At 43.8% G+C, this 19,495-nt stretch overlaps 1 pseudogene; it reads left to right on the forward strand.

The window, feature by feature from the left end:
- The first annotated feature begins 10,129 nt into the window (after positions 1-10,129).
- On the forward strand, positions 10,130-17,997 carry LOC138993481 (large ribosomal subunit protein uL22 pseudogene; annotated as a pseudogene).
- Positions 17,998-19,495: the final 1,498 nt, after the last annotated feature.

Here is a 19,495-nt window from a genome sequence, read left to right on the forward strand (position 1 = left end):
AACATTTAGATGACCCTTTCCCCAAAAAATGTTCTATAAAACATGATTAGAGGCTACTGTGGGGGGAAATGCTTCATGACCAAACAAAGTAAGGGACTAATTACTGGGTTAAATAAACTTTCGGTATTTCTTTACTACAGGACTGTTCAGTCCTTTATATGCAGGTGTGTTTTCTGATGCACCAAGAACGTTGGCAATAGATATAAAATGCAGTTTTCCAACTCATTTAATTGTGGAAACTTCTTTCCATGGGATTACTTATAGCACTTGTGTTTTATAGCATATGCTGTGAGTGTAGGGGAAGAAAATAAAAGCTCTTGATTCGTAGTTAAAACTTTACAAGACACTAAAATACACAAGTGTAACTGTAAATCATACTTCTTCACCCAAATGCTCTGAGCAAAGTCTGTCTTTCCTGGTCTCCAGACCCAGCAGAGGCTGCCACTGTCACCTGGCCTCAGGTCAAACTTTAAAACCTGGTGGGAAGCATTAGGGTTGCACCCTGAACCCGGACAGCTGTCCTAGACTCATTGAGTGACCTTTTTGCCTGCATTTTAGAATACAGTTGTGAGTGGAACATACAGATGAACTGCATTCACTAAAATTAAGTAGTCCACCACAGTCCATAAATTCAGAACTAATCCTGGAGCAAAGGTTGTGTAGATGAGGAAAGGGGAGATATTTTGCAAAGATGTTGTTAGCAATAGTCAACTACACCCTCTATCTCCAAGGTGTTGCCAAATGTTCTCACTGGAAACTAGGACTGCTCCCCTGGATGGGTAGCTCAGTTGCTTGGAGAATCATCTCCATACGCCAAGGTTGTGGGTTTGATCCCTAGTCAGGACACGTGCAAGAATCAACCAATGGATGCGTAAATTAAGTGGAACAAAAAAAATCAATGTTTCCCTCTCTCCCTTCTCTCTGAAATCAATTTTAAAACAACTAGTATTGCTACTTGTCTACCTATGGATAATAATAGAAACTTTTCAAAAAGTGACGATATTGATCACCTAGGTTTATGGCAGGAAAAATGACTATAAGAAAGAGTGGCTTTAAAAGTAACTGGAAAAAAATTCTAGGTAATAATGTTTTCCCCCCAAAGTCCACCCTGGGTGTGATAGGTGATTCAGTTAAGAGTCATTATAAAACCAACACAGGACAGGGTTGGGAATTTCAAAGTAGACATTAGCAAGTGTCAGGAGGAAGAATTAGGCTAGTAGTCCAGAGCTTGAAGGGAGAGCGTGGGGTTGGACTGAGTCTCTAGGTGCTTTGGAAGCGCTGGGTGTACAGCCCAGTCCACTAGGATGAAATGAGGGGCAGCAGGTCAATACTGGGACTTTGTTAATCTGGTACTGAACACTTTTTAAAAGCTATTAGCCGTTTACAGAAGGTAACACACCTCCCTGGTTCAGCTCTACCTAATGAAGACAGCAGGGCCCAGTAACTAAAGTACACACGGGCCCTGCATTTACCTAAGCATGATGTGCTTCACACAACGCAGCCCTAGGAATCTATGCCCTGCATTGCTTTATCCAATACCATATGGAAAAAGGCTAGGCCAGTTTGTCTAGCTTGACTTTTTATTAAAAAGTGTTATGTGTTTGTTTAAGGCTGAAATCAAACATTTGGGGTGTCCTGAAAAGAAGCAAATCAGAAAAAATCCAGAGGCTTAGGTCTAATTCATGACTATTAGTAACTTAATGGACCTTAAGTTGACTGAAGGGGAAAAAAACCCTATTTTGAAGATCCAAACTTTAGCCAATTCAGGTGATAATGTTGATTTCAATTAATATGAATAGGTACACAGACTAGCAGACCAGAGTTCAAATCCTGATTCCCATTAATTGGCTCTGTGTAATCTAATGTCTGTGCCTCAGTTTCCTAAGTATTAGCACCTACCCCACAAGATAGTTCTGAGAACTGAGAAATCGCACCTAGAATTAAAAGTTATAAGGTTGTGGCAAATAGCACAGGGAATGGCTAATGGTATTACGTCATTTTAGTTGCTGCTTTTCTCTCTACGACTCCATATGGAAGGTTCGTGAGCACTCACACTCTGTGATGCAAGCACCGTGCTCTGTGGAAACTTCCCTGGAGCAGGTGGACCATAAAGTAGTAGGAGATGTTCAAGCCAACATTACTGCCATTTAATCACTGGAATGTTCACCCCCCACAGAAGTTCACAAATCAAACGTCCAAGTCTGAACTGAATCATTTACACTTGAAAAAAAGCAAATGGTATGTTTAGTTCCTAAAGGACAATAGTTTAAAAATTAGATACCTATGACTTAGGAAACTAGAGTTTCATTTAGATGGTGTGTACAACTTCTAGAGAATTTTTAGCTGTTTAGAGTTGCCTTACCTTCTATAATGGGAAGAATCAAACGCCATCAAGGAAATGGGAATATTTTCGAGGGACAGGAAATGGTGTATTACAAGATAATATTTATCAAGAAATTTGAACCGATCTCATAAGATGTTCTAGAAATTACAATTCTGCAAGTGGACTGGAAGGCCTGATGTGACAGTGTGTGTGGAACACATGCCTAAGTGGGATAATGCATGAAACACTGACATCTGAAGGCTAAGATTGTTACTCATATGTATACTTGCTGATTGACTTCTGGATGAACCCCGTTATTCCTCTATCAAATGTGAAAACCTATAATAAAGTTCTTTATGAGAACAATTAGAGATTAACTTTTCAAAAGAGCAATTTTACCAAACTAGGTTATTAGTGATCTCTCCTGACCAATTAGAATAGTCCTTTTCTATTTCTTGCTGATTTCATTCACAATAAACAAAACTGTAAGACACAAATTATTTGTAACTTAGATCAGAAGGGGAAAATTTCTAGACTGTATATACTAAGTATATGAAAAATGAAAAATCAAGTGTGGTTGTTAAAATGTGAATTCAATGTTGTAGATTGAGGCCTAGAGAATTACTGGGAATATGTTAGAAGTCTGGTGATTTACCTAAATCCTAATACACATGGGAAACTTTGAAAAATTCAAAAGAAAATATGCAAGGCTTGGTTCAACTTTATCTTCAAAGAGAACTTCCATAACTGCACTATTATTCTCACTGAATAGAAAGCCCCAGTTCAAACCTAGAAGTCATTTCTCTGTGGGTAGTAGGGGATGGTGGGTCAACTCTGTCTCAAAGCAGAAACAGTGGTACAGAGAAATAAGATCAGGGCATAACCATTTAGCAAAAAACAAATCTGTTTCTGAAGAGAAGTACTCTGCAGCGATTTCCACTGAAATTATAAAACATCTCTAAATGCTGATCATTATACAGAAATCTCAGGCTCATTTCATGTATTCTATTATATAGCATCTTAATTGTGCACAGCCTGTGGTTTTAGGGTTTTTGTTGTTCCTAATGATCACTAAAACAGAATAAAGAATTTAAAAAGCAAAGCCATCTTGCGGAATGTAGCTTCAGGTTTAAGTAACCACTGCTCTCTCTCTCTCCTGTTTTGCTGTATTTTGATGAGCGCCAACATTCTAATTGCAGTCCAGCATCTCTTGTTTGGCAGGCAGTGCCAATCAGCCCCCATTATGCCTCCATGTGGGTAAGTGCTGGTTAGGGGCTACAGCAATCACCACCCTCATTTTCCGCTCATGCTCCTTCCACGTCAGCGCTCTAGTCTCCAGAAGTAAGAGCAGCTGTACTCGCTGTACTCATTAACCCGGCCGTCCTTGACATTTGTTTCTTTTTTTTTTTAACCTAATGTCACAAATCTACTAAAGGAAGCACTTTTGACTTGTGATTATTTTCCTTGATTATTTCAGCTGTTTCCTTATGCAGGGTCTGAACTTCCATCTAAAATAGCACTCCCACAAGCCCTAGCAGAGTCGCTCAGTTTGTTAGAGCATCATTCCATACACCAACATTGGGGGCTCGATCCCCTGTCAGTGCACATACAAGAACCAACCAGTGAATGCATGAGTAAGTGGAGCAACATATCGATGTGAGGACAAGTAACATGTACAAAAACGTACCAATTGTAAGTGCTATCAAGGGCAAAGGGAGAGGAGGCGAGTCCTCCATGAGAAATTGACCTGTAAGCGGAGAAGGTCAGGGTGAGTAGCACTGAGACCGAAAGCTGAGGGAGGGTTGTCAGAACAGCCCACCCAGGACAAAGGTGACATGGGGGGGTGGGGGTTGCCAAGCAGGGCAGGGTCTCCAGGACATCTGTGCCAGGCCTGGGGAATCCAGGTCCAGCTCCTTTCTTTGGCACCAGAATATCTCGTTTCATCCTCACCGGGCATTTCCATGGAGAAGTGTGGCCTGCAGGTGTCTACTGAGCCAGGTGTACTGAAGGAGTCTATTCACTCCCCCGTCCCCCACTTGTTTTCTAAAGCAAGTCTTTCTGCTGTGAAGACGCTGGTGAAAGTTGAATTTCCTGGAACACTCTCAGCAATATTTGTAAATCTGATGGGTAAAGTGCCTGCTTAGTTTCTAGCTCATGTAACTAGTATTTTATTATTTCATTCCCCTTCCCTGCCTTTACTGAGCACTGTTGAATGAGACCTGCAGGTTAGCAAGAGATAAGACAACCCACTGAGTAATTAGTTCTGTGTGAGTGGGCACAAGAGCTTGCATCTCAGCTAAGAGGAGAGAGATAGCAATGGGCTTCTAGGGAGAAACATGGCTGATTTCAAATGTTCAAGCTCTGATTTAAGTCAGAATAAAAAGCTACATGGTAGAAACTCTTTTCTTTAAAGAAAATTATTCCTCATAATTAAGCAGCAGAACATCTATCTTCATAAACTCTGAGGGATGCCAGATGTTGGTAAACTCATTCTTTCTTAATCCAGACAAAGCAAACCTAACATTTCTCTGTTGAGCATGTTTTATGAATCCTCCATTGTGCTCCATGCTATCACATGTGCATTTTCCTGTTAAACTGCAATTACTTAAACTCTATCCTTCCAAATTAATTTTCCAAAGTTGAAGTACAGTCTTCCCCTTAGGCTAGGCATTAATGGAGGATTTCTTTCCACCATACTCTATAATGTCTAGGACAAAATGTAACTTCCCGTGTCTCGCTCTGCACAGTCACCTTGCCCTTTCTCTACCACCTAAGAAAAAAAAGATGCTCATACTAGCAGGTGCAGTGTACAAGGTGTCAGTGTTGCTTCAGAGTTAGATTGAAATTGCCAGGCATGGATTGAGTCTTGTCATTTGTGTACACATTGGGGGGAAAATACAATTTATTCAACGTTTCCTGTAACTGCATCCAAGTTTTGCCACACTGGAAACTTGGGCCTTTTCTATGCAGTGACTTTTTAACTCTAGTTTTCATGACCTGGAGATCAGGACTGTTGCTTTCCCATGGTGTACATGGTGTCTCGTGACTGGAGTTTGCTGTTTTATAGTATCTGAACTCCTGTATCTTTCAAGAGCTATTTGGTAAACAGACGATGTTTTCTCCTTTGAAAAGACAATGAAAAAACAATAACGCAATCCCACACACACTAAAAATAAAAAATAAAAAAAGCTACATGGAGCCTGGCTGGTGTGGCTCAGTGGTTGAGCATCGACCTATGAACCAGGAGGTCATGGTTCAATTCCCAGTCAGGGCACATGCCCGGGTTGCGGGCTTGATCTGCAGTGTGAGGCAGCCAGTCAATGATTCTCTCTCATCACTGATGTTTCTATCTCTCTCTCTCTCCTCCCTTCCTCTCTGGGAAAAAAAAACTACATGGACTCTATGGAAGGGGTCTTCTCTCTGGCTCTCTAACAAGTAGTTGAAAGGCTCCTCCTCGGGAAAGAATCCACAGCCCCATCATCTTTGAAGTCGGTTCTACTCAAACTGCGATCCAGGGCCCCACGTCTGTTCCATTCTGCAAATTGTTTGTAACCCAGTCTGCCATGAGATGAGTACAGACACAGAGTAAGCATGCAGAACTTTAATGGCAACTTGACATAGTTTTATGTCTGTTGACTCAAAAATAAAAATAAAAATTGAGCTTGTGTTTTGTCATCAGAGGGTTTCTTAATTGATTTCTTCTAGTAGTTTCTCTTGTTATTTTTACCAATATTGGTACATAATGGATTTGAGACAAAAATCGAGCCTTCCCCACAGGTGTTCTGAGACACATTGTTGTGAGTCACTCCAGGGACCTCGAGGCACTCCCCTCAGAGCACAAGCAGTGAAACCTGACAGTCCCCCAGAGACCCAGAAACACTGGCAACAAGTCAGAAGGGAGCTTGGAGCCTCTCTGTTGATTTTCAGATTCAAAACAGGTTCTTGGCCAGATTCTTGGCAGCTTCCCAGATTTCTGCCAGCAGGAAACACAGATAAGGAGGCTTCTGGAAAGTAGAGTCCACTCCCCCTTGAAAGTCAGGTTTATCTGGAGTGGCTGCTTCATGTCTCATGAAATCCACAGGAGCCGGCCGAATGGAGGCTCCCAGAGACTGAGAGTTGCTGGTGCTGCCTTCTGAGCCAAGTGTCACTTCTGCTTCTTCCAACTTGAAGCAGATAGGAGAGTCCTGAACTGATAGTCATAAAACCTGTAGCATAGATCGCCATGTGGCCACGATGACATTGTCAAGGAGATAAAATCAGGTATTTTGGGTAGGAAACCAGCCTTTCCAAGTCACCACACTTACCTGTGGTTACTCTCCTAGTGACTGAGAGGATGAGGTCTGCTGCCGGGCTGGTGTGGGCCAGGGAGAGAACAGACCATAGCATCCCCAAGTGAGCTGCTGCTGGGGACCCTCTCACTAAGCCAGCCCACCAGCACTCATGGACAACTGAAACTCACACGTCCTAGGTGGGCATCGCCAGGGTCCCATTATTTGTGTTCTTAGCTGTGCTCACGTGTCTTTAGCTGGTGTCTTCCATTAGACTGAATGAGTTGGATTTTTGCAAGCAGAAAAAAATATCTTCCCAATGTCTTTTGCAATCTCCCCACATGTCTATTACATTGTGTACCCAGTGGGTTCTGAGTAAATGTTGACTAACCCATTAATAAAATGTTGTAAATCAAACAGCAGGTTCCTTTATTCCCCACTTTCGAAGTGCTTTCATTTTCCGTGCTGGCGCACTGTTTCACTCAAAGCTCCATGAATTCGCTGCAAAGCACTGGAAATTACAGAACAAAAGGAAACGTAGGTAATAACGTAGGTAATTCGGGTCCCCTGTGCTCAGGGATCAGGCCCACCCAGAAAACTTGGCAAATGCATGTCAATATCTAATTCGCTTGGGCAAAAATCTGTCTATTCGCCATTTGAGGAAGCCTCGACTGCTGAGAGTTATTGAAGAGGAATTGGGAAACGAAAACCCAAAGCATTTGTCTTACATTTCCTTTTTTCATCTCTTCTTGAATTTCTTTAAAATTAGACAGAAAGGCTCAAATGGAAGCTGAATGTGCTCATTCTTGGAGTGGTGAAACTCAGCCTCAACATCCAGTGGGCAAGGGCCCAGCTATGAGGGAGCCTGGAGGGAGTGAGGGGGGCAAGGCCAAGGAGGAGAGAGCCAACGGGGGTACAGCCTGGTCTGTGGTAGGCACAGCTCCATTTTGTCAGTTGGCAGCACCTAGGACAGTGATGGCGAACCTCTGACACGGGAACTCATTTTTTTGGTTGATTTTTCTTTGTTAAATGGCATTTAAATATATAAAATAAATATCAAAAATATAAATCTTTGTTTTACTATGGTTGCAAATATTAAAAAATTTCTATATGTGACACGGCACCAGAGTTAAGTTAGGGTTTTTCAAAATGCTGGCACGCTGAGCTCAAAAGGTTCGCCATCACTGACCTAGGACATACAAATTTCATCCCATTCCTCCCACATCATCCCTTTGTCTCCTTCTCTCCTATATCCACCCACCCTGCCCCCATCTTTGCTTAGCCAAACTCACTTCCCTTCTCATAGAGAAAAGGGGGGAACTTGCTTGGCTGGGGGTGGGGAGTGACCTGCAGTGTGTTTTGAATAAGGGGTTCCATTGTTACTCATCACCCCATTACCTCTGACTGCCTTAAAACCTTGCTGAAGAAGCCAACCATTTCTTTGAGGAAAAACTCCAAACTCTTCAAATACAGTCATGCTCAACCTCCCCAAGCACCACTGTGTCGACACTACTTAATTGAGAATTACAAGTTGTATTTTAGAATCTTGTTACAACCTGTTCCAGAAAAAAAATATTTGGTGGAGCCACTGTAATGCCATTTGGTCACATTACTGCCCGTATAATACGTGAGCACAAGCCATAATAAAGAGTGAGCAAAAAATATGATCCAATAAGCAGAGGCCCACGTTCCAGGATCTTCCCCCTTTTCAGATGACCTTGGGGAAGCTGAGAATTAGGCAATATTAGGGAGAAAAAGAAAGGAAAGAACGTTGCCTGTTCTTTCCTTCTTCCTTTGTTTGGTTTTCTGGGAAATCCTTTTTGTAGCATAATTTTGGTAAATTTGCTATTGGCAGAAGCTTGTAGAATAATTCCATATTAGTGTGCAGGATTTGATGAAACAATTCATTCTAAAGTCAGAACTCCATTACCTGTAGAATCATATAGGCTATATTGGGCTACATGCACCAAGGCTGTGGGTTCGATCCTTGGTCAGGGCACATATGGGAGTCAAGTGGTGAATGCATAAATGGATGGAGCAACAAATCGATGTTCTCTCTCTCTCTCTCTCTCTCTTTCTCTCTCTCCTATAAATAAATTAAAAACATACAAACTAGAAAGGGAAGAGCAGAGACAAAGAGAGCTAGAAAAAAAATAAGAGCCAACTCTGAAAGTGAACATATTGTTTAACTCCTGCTAAAATGAGGCCCAATTACCTGTGCAGTGAGCGACATGCTTCTTGTTCACAGGTGTTTGAGCGGGTACAGAGGATGCCGAGGAGAGTTATATGATGTTACACTAAGTCTTTCATAAACTTTCTCCATTCACTTCCTACAACAATTTGACACTCCTAGCTCTCTGACCATTTGCAGCAAGAACTGAAGAACAAAGGCCATCCAACAACATAGACCATGATGGGCCTAGATTGCACCTGAGCCTGAACCTTGCCCCTGTGTCAGGAGCACTTTCTCTTTTCTTGGAAAAAGCTACAGCTCCCACCCAGCCAGTGTGGCTCAATGATTGAGCATCAACCTATGTACCAGGAGGTCACGTTTCCATCCCAGTCCGGGCACGTGCCCAGGTTGCAGGCTCTATCCCCAGTGTGTGGTGTGCAGGAGGCAGCCGATCAATGATTCTCTAGCATCACTGATGTTTAAATCTCTTCCTCTCTGAAATCAATACAAATATATTTAAGAAAGAAAGAAAAGGCTACAGTTCCCTAACATCTCAGACACTGTGTACCCACCTCACTCACAGTTGGGAATTTAGAAGCAGACCCAAAGTGGAAAAGGCTGTAACAAGATTCTAAAATACATTGTGTACTTATTTCTAAAAGGCAGTGGTCGGTGTGGATGCCGTCTTTGGGGAGAGATGGAGGCTAACTGCTTTGGGAGTTTTTGCTCTTCCTCAAAGACCGCGCTGGGCTCCATTGGCTAGCTTCATCGGGGTGCTCACAGATGGGATGGGGTAATGAGTAAACATGGAACCCAAGTCAAAGTCTGCTGTGTGCCACTCCTTGACTCTAACCAAAGATATAGGCAACCAAGTCACCCTTCCCACACACACTCTGGGGCACAATAATCCCCTCAGGCCAACTAGCTCCAACCTGACCTTGAAGTGCCAGTGACCTTCAAGACCACACACCCCCGTCAAACCCCAAGGCAGAGCTGAAAAGCCACAATCTCTCCATGCCCTCTGTGTCCAGAGGTTGGTTAGAATCTTGTTTTGACCCGCAGAGCCCAATTCTAAGAGTGTGTTTCCATTCATTCTTTCTTTCACTGATTAGCACAACCAAACCAACAGATTTGCTGAGGCCTGCGTGCAAATTCGTGCTCCCTCTCTTTCCTGCACCGCACCTGCCTCCACCCTCTGTCTTTCACACAGAACTCAAGCTTCAGACTGACTTCAGTATAAAGGAGTTTCATTCTCAGGATATTTGTAAATTAAAGTGGCTTTGGTGGCTGAATGTCCTTTTCACAAAGCAGACTTTTGTGCAAATGGGCTGAGAGCTGTTCCGGTTTCACTGCTGAGCCAGAGGCATGGAGGTGACCACAGGAAAGGGCAACATGAAGCTGGAGGAGTGGGAACAATGGCTGCCGCGTCTGGGGTGAGTCTTCCAATCGAGGAGGCTAGGTGGGCAAGGAGCCAAGTCCTCTGAGAGAAGGACAGGAAAGTGGTGATAAGAGTCAACGGAGAGGAAATTTATCACCTGGAAGCTACCGTGCCTCCTGTATTTTGTCTTTATTCCTCAAGGAAGTAGGCTGCGGGTGCTTATAGTTCATTCATTGACACAACAATCACTGGGTGTCTTCTTTGCATCATGAGTTATTCTAAGCACTAGGAATATACATTAGTGAACCAAAGAACTCATAGGTATTAATACAGACAACCCAGTAGCAAAATGGGCAAGACACTTCACAAAAATGTTTTCCAAATGGCCAATAAATAGATATATAGATGCTTTACCTCCTTAATCATCAGAGAAATGCAAATTAAAATACCCATGTTATACAGTTGCTATCTCATCAGATGGCTAAAATGTAAAGACTAACAATACAAATGTGAGAGAGGATGTTAGCAACTGGAAATTTCGTACTTGGCAGGTGGGATGATAAATTGGTACAATCACTGTGGAGAAGTTTAGCATTACCTATTACAGCTGAAGAAATGTATGCCGTGTGACTCAGCAATTTCAGTCAAACAAAAATGCATGCACACACACACACACACACACACACAAATGCGTGCACAGAAGAGAGGTGCAAGAATGTCCACAGAGCAATAGCAAAAAGCTTGAAACAACCCAAAGCCCATCAACAGTGCAATGGAGAAATAAATGGTGGGATATTCATACTACAGGCGGTATACAACAATCCTATATAATAAAAGCCTAATATGCTAAGTGTCTGACCATTCGATCAGTCACTGTGACATGCACTGACCACCAGGGGCAGATGCTCTGACCGGTAGGTAGGTTAGCTTGCTGCTGGGGTCCCGCCGATCAGGACTGGGTGAGACAGGCCAGACACGCCCTGGAGCCCTCCTGAGGTCCCTCCCTGGCAGACCAATCTCTGAGGTCCCTCCCTGGCCTCTAAAATTTTTCTTCTAATTAATTTCCTTTCAATGTGCACGAATCTGTGCACTGAGCCTCTAGTAATAAATAAACTGCTACCTACACTCAACAAAAAAGAGAAACCCCAGAAACACATGTTGAGCAAAAAAGGCCGACACAAAAACATATATAATGTGTGAGTAAATGTGTAGTATAAATCGAGAAAGGAGAAGAAAATTGTGGGTACATGCAAGGGATTGATTACAATATCTTACATTGGAATTTCATTTGGGTAAGAAAAGAGGACCAGAGGGTGGTGAGGGGCCGTGAAGAGGCTGGGGCAGGGTTACCGACAAAAGGGAGCTGAGAGACAGGATGTCTTGCTCAGAGAGTGGTCCCTGGACTGTAGATTAGGAGGGTTTGCAGTGGTTGGTGGTGACAAGGTCCAGAGAATGATCACTGAGATTAGCAACTGACGAAGGGCATATGACAAGGGGAGGTCAAGGCACTGAGAGACCTGGGCATTAAAGCAATTGTCAATGTGTATGCTAAAACCACCAAGAAAGAAGACAGGAGCAGTGTTGGAGAGACTTACTCTGAGCTAGAAATGATAATTATTGAGGCAGGCAGGGAGGAACCCGGGGGTCAGGTGATGATGCACAAGTAAGGTATTGTAGAGAGTGGATGATATAGTTCGACGACATGAGATTAAATCAGGGTGAATTTGGGAGGGTTATGGGAAATGAGCTGGAAGTATTGAAGAGGACGCCCCTAGGCCCAGTGACCCTGCGTAGGGTGTTGGGAAGAGGACAAACAGGGGGAACAGTGACCTCAGGGAAGATCCCAGTTTTATTCAGAGCAGGAAGCTGGGGAGAACATTCAGGAATGAGGTAGAGGGTGTGGGGGGGTTGCTAATGCCTGAGAGTGGATGGGACTGGTTTCAGGGATTGGAGGAGGTGGGAAGAAGAGGACAGAATAGAGATTAGGGGGCAGGAGAGGAGGATGGCTGGGCGTGTGGGGGCTCCCTGGAGTGACTGAATAGGAGTGAAGGCATAACGAGATTAGTACTGATTGACTCAAAAGAGATACTGGTGGGGAGGCTGCCAGCGGATTCTTATTAGCAGTTCAATTAACTCCTGTTTCGTTTGTTGGTTTTCTTAATGTTAGTTGTCTTCATGTGCTTTCAAATTTGGTTTCTAGCGTTTTTTGTTGTGTTGTGGGGTGAGTGTGTGGTTTGCCTTGTTATTTCTTCTGAGCTCACGCACAGAGGGAGGTTTTGTGGCCTGAATCAGGACTCCCAGAACCCTCCGGTGCACAACCAGGTGTTTTCTCATTAACAGAGATAAGGGAGGAGTGAAGGGCACCGGGCAGCTCGGAGTTGGTTTTGGTGCCGCTCTCGGCTGCATTCCCTCAGCGCGGAGGCCACCTTCAGACCAGCTGGGGCCCCGTCCTGGCCCGGCTGTGTGAGAGCCCCTTCTCGCTGCGGGCAGCCCCTCTCTGCCCCAGGTTCGCCCAGCACCTCCTCGCTCCTCGCACTGATGGGGATGGATTTCAGCTGAACCCGAGATCTTAAGGTAAAAGGAGAACCTAACTTTTAAAAAGTAACCGGCGTTGGAGAAGGTCTTTCAAAGAAATTTTTCTTATCAAAGGATACATTCTCATGTAATGAATTAAGAACTCTTACAAATCATTGTTAATTGAGGCATGCGTGACACCTAATACACTAGTTTCTGGTGTACAGCATAGTGATTTGGAATTTGTAAATGCTGTGAAATGATCACCACAGGAAGCCTAGTTAACATCCATCACTATATGTACTTAGTTATAAGGTGTTTTTTCTTATGATGAGAACTTATAAGATTTACTCTATAGCAACTTTCAGATATACAGTACTGTATTAACTATACGCGTCATGCTGTACATGACAGCCCCTGAATTTACTTATTTTATAACTAGAAGTTTGTGCCTTTTGATCACCTTTACTCATTTCACCCAATCTCTGCCCTCCCTGGCAACCACCAATCTGTTCTCTGTATCGGAGAGCTTGGTTTCCTTGTTTTACAAGATTCCACATATAAATGAGATCATATTTGTCTTTTTCTGTCTGACATTTCACTTAATAAAATGCTATTGTGAATAATGCCAGGCTGTTGGAAATGGCAAGATTTCCTTCATTTTTAAACGGCTGAGTAATATTCCAATATATAAAAATCATGTATATAAAAATCACACTTTCTTTATCCATTCGTCATCAAATGACATGTTTTTTCCATGCCTTGGCTATTGTAAATAATGCTGCAATGAACATGGGAGTGCAGGTATATTTTCAAGGTTTTATTTCCTTAAAAGTTAAAGGAGTAACACCCAAAAGAGAAATCAACAATAAACAGATCACAGAAAAAATACAAATATGTATTTTAAATATATAAAGAATCTTAAAATGTCACTATCAAAGAAAGGCAAATTTGATTTCAGAGAGGAAGGGAGAGGAAAAGAGAGGTAGAAACATCAATGATGAGAACAAATCATTGGTGGGCTGCCTCCTGAACACCCCACACTGGGGATTGAGCTCACAACTGGGAATGTGCCCTGACCAGGAATCGAACCATGACTTCCAGGTTCATAAGTTGACGCTCAACCACTGAGCCTTGCTGGCCGGGCTAAATACTATATTCGCCTATCAGCTACTCTTTGCATGGTGCTGACATAATCATAAAAGCAGATGGGTCGAAGAAATGCTTAACATATTTTTGATGTGCTTTGTGTTCCTATGCATTTAAACATGTTCCTTCTGCACAGAATTCCCTTCCACTCTGTGACATCTATCTCCAATTCATCCTTCAAGACAGCTCAGCTCACCTCCTGCAGGAAGCCTTCCTTGTCTACCAGGACAGCCACCCTAGCCCCATTAATCTGTCTCTCTTCTGGGTTCTGTGCAATATTTTTTAAAAATTTGATCACATTCTTGTCTCCTTGATTCAATATTTGATCGACTTGTTCCTTTTCCCAAATACCGTGTGAGAGCACCAAGTCTAATGTGATTTTGCGTTCCCAAGGCCTACCTCATTGGAAGCACTCAAAGCTTCTTTGTTGGATGTATGAATGCAGGACTTGTTACTTTGCTATACGTAGTTGGTTTAGTGACGCCGCATTGCGTGTGGAGCACAGTCCACTGGGAGGCAGTGTTGTGCAGTGAAAAGGCTCAGCTTTGTGAGCCAGAATGCCAGCTCACATCAGTTCTGCCACCTTCTACATGCCTGCTGGGCCTCGCAGTCTCCTTCAGACACCAGCAAAATAGGCAGAATGAGAACTTTCCTACAGGGTTTTCATGAGGATGAAAGATAATTTAGGTGGATTTAGGTAAAGTACCCAGCATATCTGAGGTGTATTTTTCATAAGGTAGCTCTTGACTGTAGACTTATATAATGATAAGCACAGTTACAGGTAAAGGCCAGGTTCAAAGATGTAAGCGTTCTTCACAGTCAGGCTGCAAGTGATCCTCACTCAGCCCACTTCTCACCTCCCTCTGGTGGTTGAGGGTGGATGCCCGGTGTTCAGAGGTCCTCGGGGCTCCTTGGGACTGGCTTAGGCAAGTCACGGGCTTGAGGGACTGTTGTTGCCAGGCCCTTCAGCTGCATGTGCATTAAATAGATTTTTGTGCACTGGCCTGGGAAACAAGCCACCATCTATAATTCTGTTTCTATGGGGAAAGGCTTTCTGTGTTCCAAACAACCGACTTAATAATGAACGCCTGGAATACGACCCATTTGTCGACGGGACCAGCTGACCGGGTTTACATGGCTCAGCCAGCCGCCCAAGCGACTGCACAGTGTTGATCTAATTATAATGAATTCTCTACGGTGACTAATCTAGCTGCGGTCTCCACAATTGAAGAGGAATTTTGAAAAATTGGAGAGGGTTCTACAGAGAACCACAAAGATGATTAAAGGATGGAAGGAAAATCTAGTCTGGTCTCTATAGTTTTAAGAGGATTGTAGAAACTACCCATGTGATAATCACTCTCAAATGGAGAAAGGACTTGACTCTGTACTGTGTCAAGTGCACTTATCATTGCTAGTTGGCTATGAATTCCTAAAGAAGGGACCCGTGATTTGTTGCACCCCTGACCAGGGGGGTATCAGACACCTTGCAGGCCTTTAACATACAATATTTAGATTGGTCCTCAGCCACCCCGCCAGATGGACATCAGTATGTCTGTTTTACAGATGAAGAAACTGAGATTCAGGGAAATTAATTTGTCGAAAGTCTTCTCGCTAATAATACAGAACATAGATGCATGTCCAGGCCAGATTAATTCCAAAGCCCCTCTAACCAATTTTCTACAATGCAGCAGAGTGATCTTTCTGAAATATCAACCCCATATGCCCTGTCCCTGCATAAACAGTTCCCTGGCCCAGCTGAGCTCAGTTAGAAGCTCAACTCAAGCGTCTCACACAGCGGTTCTCAACCTGTGGGTCGCGACCCCTTGGGCGGTCGAACGACCCTTTCACAGGGGTCGCCTAAGACCATCCTGCATATCAGACATTTACATTACGATTCATAACAGTAGCAACATTACAGTTATGAAGTAGCAACGAAAATAATCTTATGGTTGGGTCACAACATGAGGAACTGTATTTAAAGGGCCAGAAGGCGGAGAACCACTGCTAATATGACTGATGAGAGCCGAGTGTCCCTCCTTCTGCATCCCAACCTTGTCTCCTGCCATCACCCGTTCACCTCGGCCCCCATGCTGTATGTGAACATGTCCCCATTTCTTTATTCCTGTGTCTGCCTCCAGCCTCCGCGCCTTCACCCACACACCCCTCCTGCCTCTGGTCTCCCCTCCTCTGTCAGCCGGCTTTCTTCTGCTCACCCTGTGGTGCTCAGCTTGCACGTGCCTTCCCTGAGCCTCCAGGTACGAGCTCATCAGCTCTCTTGCTAGTCTCACAACTATCACATGTCCCGTAGGACAGCATTTATCACACTGAATTGGAACTGCATGTTGATTTAGCTTTAGACACCCCCAATACGCCCACACCTCCCTCACTCAATAATTACATGTTAATTAAATGTTGAATGATCACATCACAGGCTGTTTTTACAAAGCACAGCTAAAATATTGACATTTACAAAACATTTACCTTGTTTTTAAAAGAGGATTTGAGGTTAGCCCTTCTTTGCTGGCCCCTTGCTTTCTGATATGTTTTGTTGAGAGGAAAGAAAGGCATACAGCAGCCAGGAGGATGCTGGGAGTTATGCAAAATGATAGCACGTCATGGAGTGTGTCCGGAGTGGTCATCATTCATCATCAAGGTCAGGGCAGGAAGGAGACCGAGAACCTTCCACCCCTAACTTCAGGAAGGACCCAGCGAACCCATTACATAGAAAAGGACACTGACCTTTGTAGAGTCCTCCGGAGAGAAATCTCTAACCCTATTCGGTGTCAAACAACCCTTCCTTTCGTTTAACTTGAATAAACCCATTTTTGGGGTGCTCTTGGCAACAGAGTAAAAGCAGCCCTCATCCTCCGTGCGGAGTCTCTTCTGAAGTCCAAGGCCGATGCTCCTTAAATCACCCTGAAGCTTCTCCCGTGGAGGGCAAATCACCCCAGGCCCGGCCGCCCTTCTTGGCTGGTCACGGCATGAATATGTGGCTGTTGCTCTGAACTCTCCACATTCTCTCAATCCCATTGAACTATGGAGACCAGAGCCGGCCCCTCTGTTTCCGCTCTGATCCGTGCAGCGCAGTGTAGCAATTACCTCATGATCTAGACATGCTTTTCATTTGCCACAGTTCCCTGCTTGCATTTTTTTTTTTTTTTTAATCAACAGAACTGCAGAGTTGTGGCAATTCCTCTCAGTCAACTGGCTATCCACTAAAGCTATATTTTCAATTTTCCAGCCAACTGCCTTTGAGTGGTTGGCACCTTGCCTTCGAATATGTTCACTTTTCAACTCCAAGTGCATGACCCTGTTTCTCTGCTGAACTCCATCCAGTCCGCGTCCTGCTATTCCAGTTGACCAGATTTGCCGCCTATGCCTCCTCGAGCCTGCAGAGATCTTTCCCTTTAGTCACTGAGTTTAGTGACACCTCAGGGTTTGTGTAGCGAGATGCCTGCTTTTGGTGCATATTTCCTATTGATCAGTCCATTAGTCAGATGAAGCTAAATTATGCTGCTATAAACAAATCACCCTTAAGCCCAGAGGCTTAGAACAACAGTTTTGGGTTTTCTGCTCTTCCCGTAAGCCACCTGAGGCGACCTCTGAAAATAGTTTGCTATTCACTTGACCCAGAAAACCCCACAAACATGCAAATCAAGAGGTTCAAATCTTCGTGTTCACTTTACAAACACTCATGAAACTACCCAGGCCATCAAGGGTAGGCATATCCCAAAAGCCACCAAGTACCTGAAGGACGTCACTTTCCAGAAGCAAAGTGTACCATTCTCTCGTTACAGTGGTGGAGTTGGTAGGTGTGCCCAGGCCAGTGGGGATGCATGCAGGATGGGCAACCCAAAAAAAGAGTGCTGAATTTCTGCTGCACGTGCTTCAAAATGCAGACAATCATGCTGGACTTAAGGGTGTAGATGTAGATTCTCTAGTCATTGAGCACATCCAGGTGAACAAAGCTCCCAACAAGCAGTGCAGAACTCACAGAGCTCATGGGCAAATGAACCCTTACCTGAGGTCTGCCTGCACACTGAGAGGACCTTAGTGAAAGTGAAGAGATTGTTCCAAAAAAAGGAAAAAAAAGGAAAGGAAAGAAAAGAAAGGAAAGGTTGTTCCTAAAGTAGAAGGGGAGATTGCACGGAAGAAAAAGCTATTCCAGAAGAAACAAAAATTCATGGCCTGAAGTAAATTCCGTATCACACAAATGCTAATAAAAGCAGAAGCAGCCGAAACCGGTTTGGCTCAGTGGATAGAGCGTCGGCCTGGGGACTGAAAGGTCCCAGGTTCGATTCCGGTCAAGGGCATGTACCTGGGTTGCGGGCACATCCCCAGTAGGAGATGTGCAGGAGGCAGCTGATCGATGTTTCTCTCTCATCAATGTTTCTAGCTCTCTATCTCTCTCCCTTCCTCTCTGTAAAAAATCAATAAAATATATTTAAAAAAAAAAAAAAAAAAAAAAAAGCAGAAGCAGCCGAAACCGGTTTGGCTCAGTGGATAGAGCGTCGGCCTACGGACTGAAGGGTCCTGGGTTCGATTCCGGTCAAGGGCATGTACCTGGGTTGCGGGCGCATCCCCAGTGGGAGATGTGCAGGAGGCAGCTGATCGATGTTTCTCTCTCATCGATGTTTCTGGCTCTCTATCTCTCTCCCTTCCTCTCTGTAAAAAATCAATAAAATATATTAAAAAAAAAAAAAAAAAAAAAAAGCAGAAGCAGACCCGGCTGGTATGGCTCAGTGGTTGAGTGTCAACCCATGAACCAAGAGGTCACTGGTTTGATTCCTGGTCAGGGCATATGCCTGGGTTGTGAGCTTGATCCCCAGTTGGGGAAAGACAAGAGGCAGCCAATCGATGTTTCTATTTCTCTATCCCTCTCCCTTCCTCTCTGTCTAAAAAATCAGTAAAGACACATTTTTTTTTTTTTAAGTAGAAGCAGAATGTTGGTTGTCTTTATTAGTAAATATATTTCTTCAAGTGTCCTTACAAGAGGCATCCAACAAGTGTCCTTCTCATTAGGATTAAAAACATAGTTTTGGGTTTTCTTTTCTTATTTGCACTGCGTTTTCTATACTGGTCAGCAGCAGGGCTGTGATCACAACAGTCACTCTGAGGTGCAGGTTGGCAGAAGTCCTACCACCTTGTGACACTGCCATCTCAACGTAAGGTTTGTGGGGTCAGAAGCACAAAGCGTGGGGAACGGAGAAGTGAGCGTTCGTTAACCCGTGCGTGTGTCCTGACTGGGAATCCAATCATGACCTCCTAGTTATAGGTTGATGCTCAACCACTGAGCCACACCAGTTGGGCATCCATAAATTCTTGTAAGAAAACTTGTAGATTTGGGACCTATTTTTCTCCAATTGAGCTACCCCCACAAAAATAGAAGCAGCCCTAGTTGTTTTGGCTCAGTGGATAGAGCGTCAGCCTGTGGACGGAAGGGTCGAGTGTTTGATTCTGGTCAAGGGCATGTGCCTGGGTTGCAGGCTCGATCTCCAGTAGGGGGCGTGCAGGTGGCAGCTGATCAATGATTTTCATTATTGATGCTTCTATCCCTCTCTTCTTCTCCCTTCCTCTCTAAAATCAATTAAAAAAAATTTTTAAAAATAGAAGCAGTTTTCTATTCCATAGTCCAGATTATCTTATATAATAAAAGCCTAATATGCTAAGTGTCTGGTTGTCTGGTCAGC

The sequence above is a fragment of the Myotis yumanensis genome, unplaced genomic scaffold (assembly GCF_028538775.1).
Source record: "Myotis yumanensis isolate MYYU_CA2020_CCGP unplaced genomic scaffold, mMyoYum1.0.hap1 SCAF_15, whole genome shotgun sequence".
Taxonomy (NCBI): Eukaryota; Metazoa; Chordata; class Mammalia; order Chiroptera; family Vespertilionidae; genus Myotis; species Myotis yumanensis.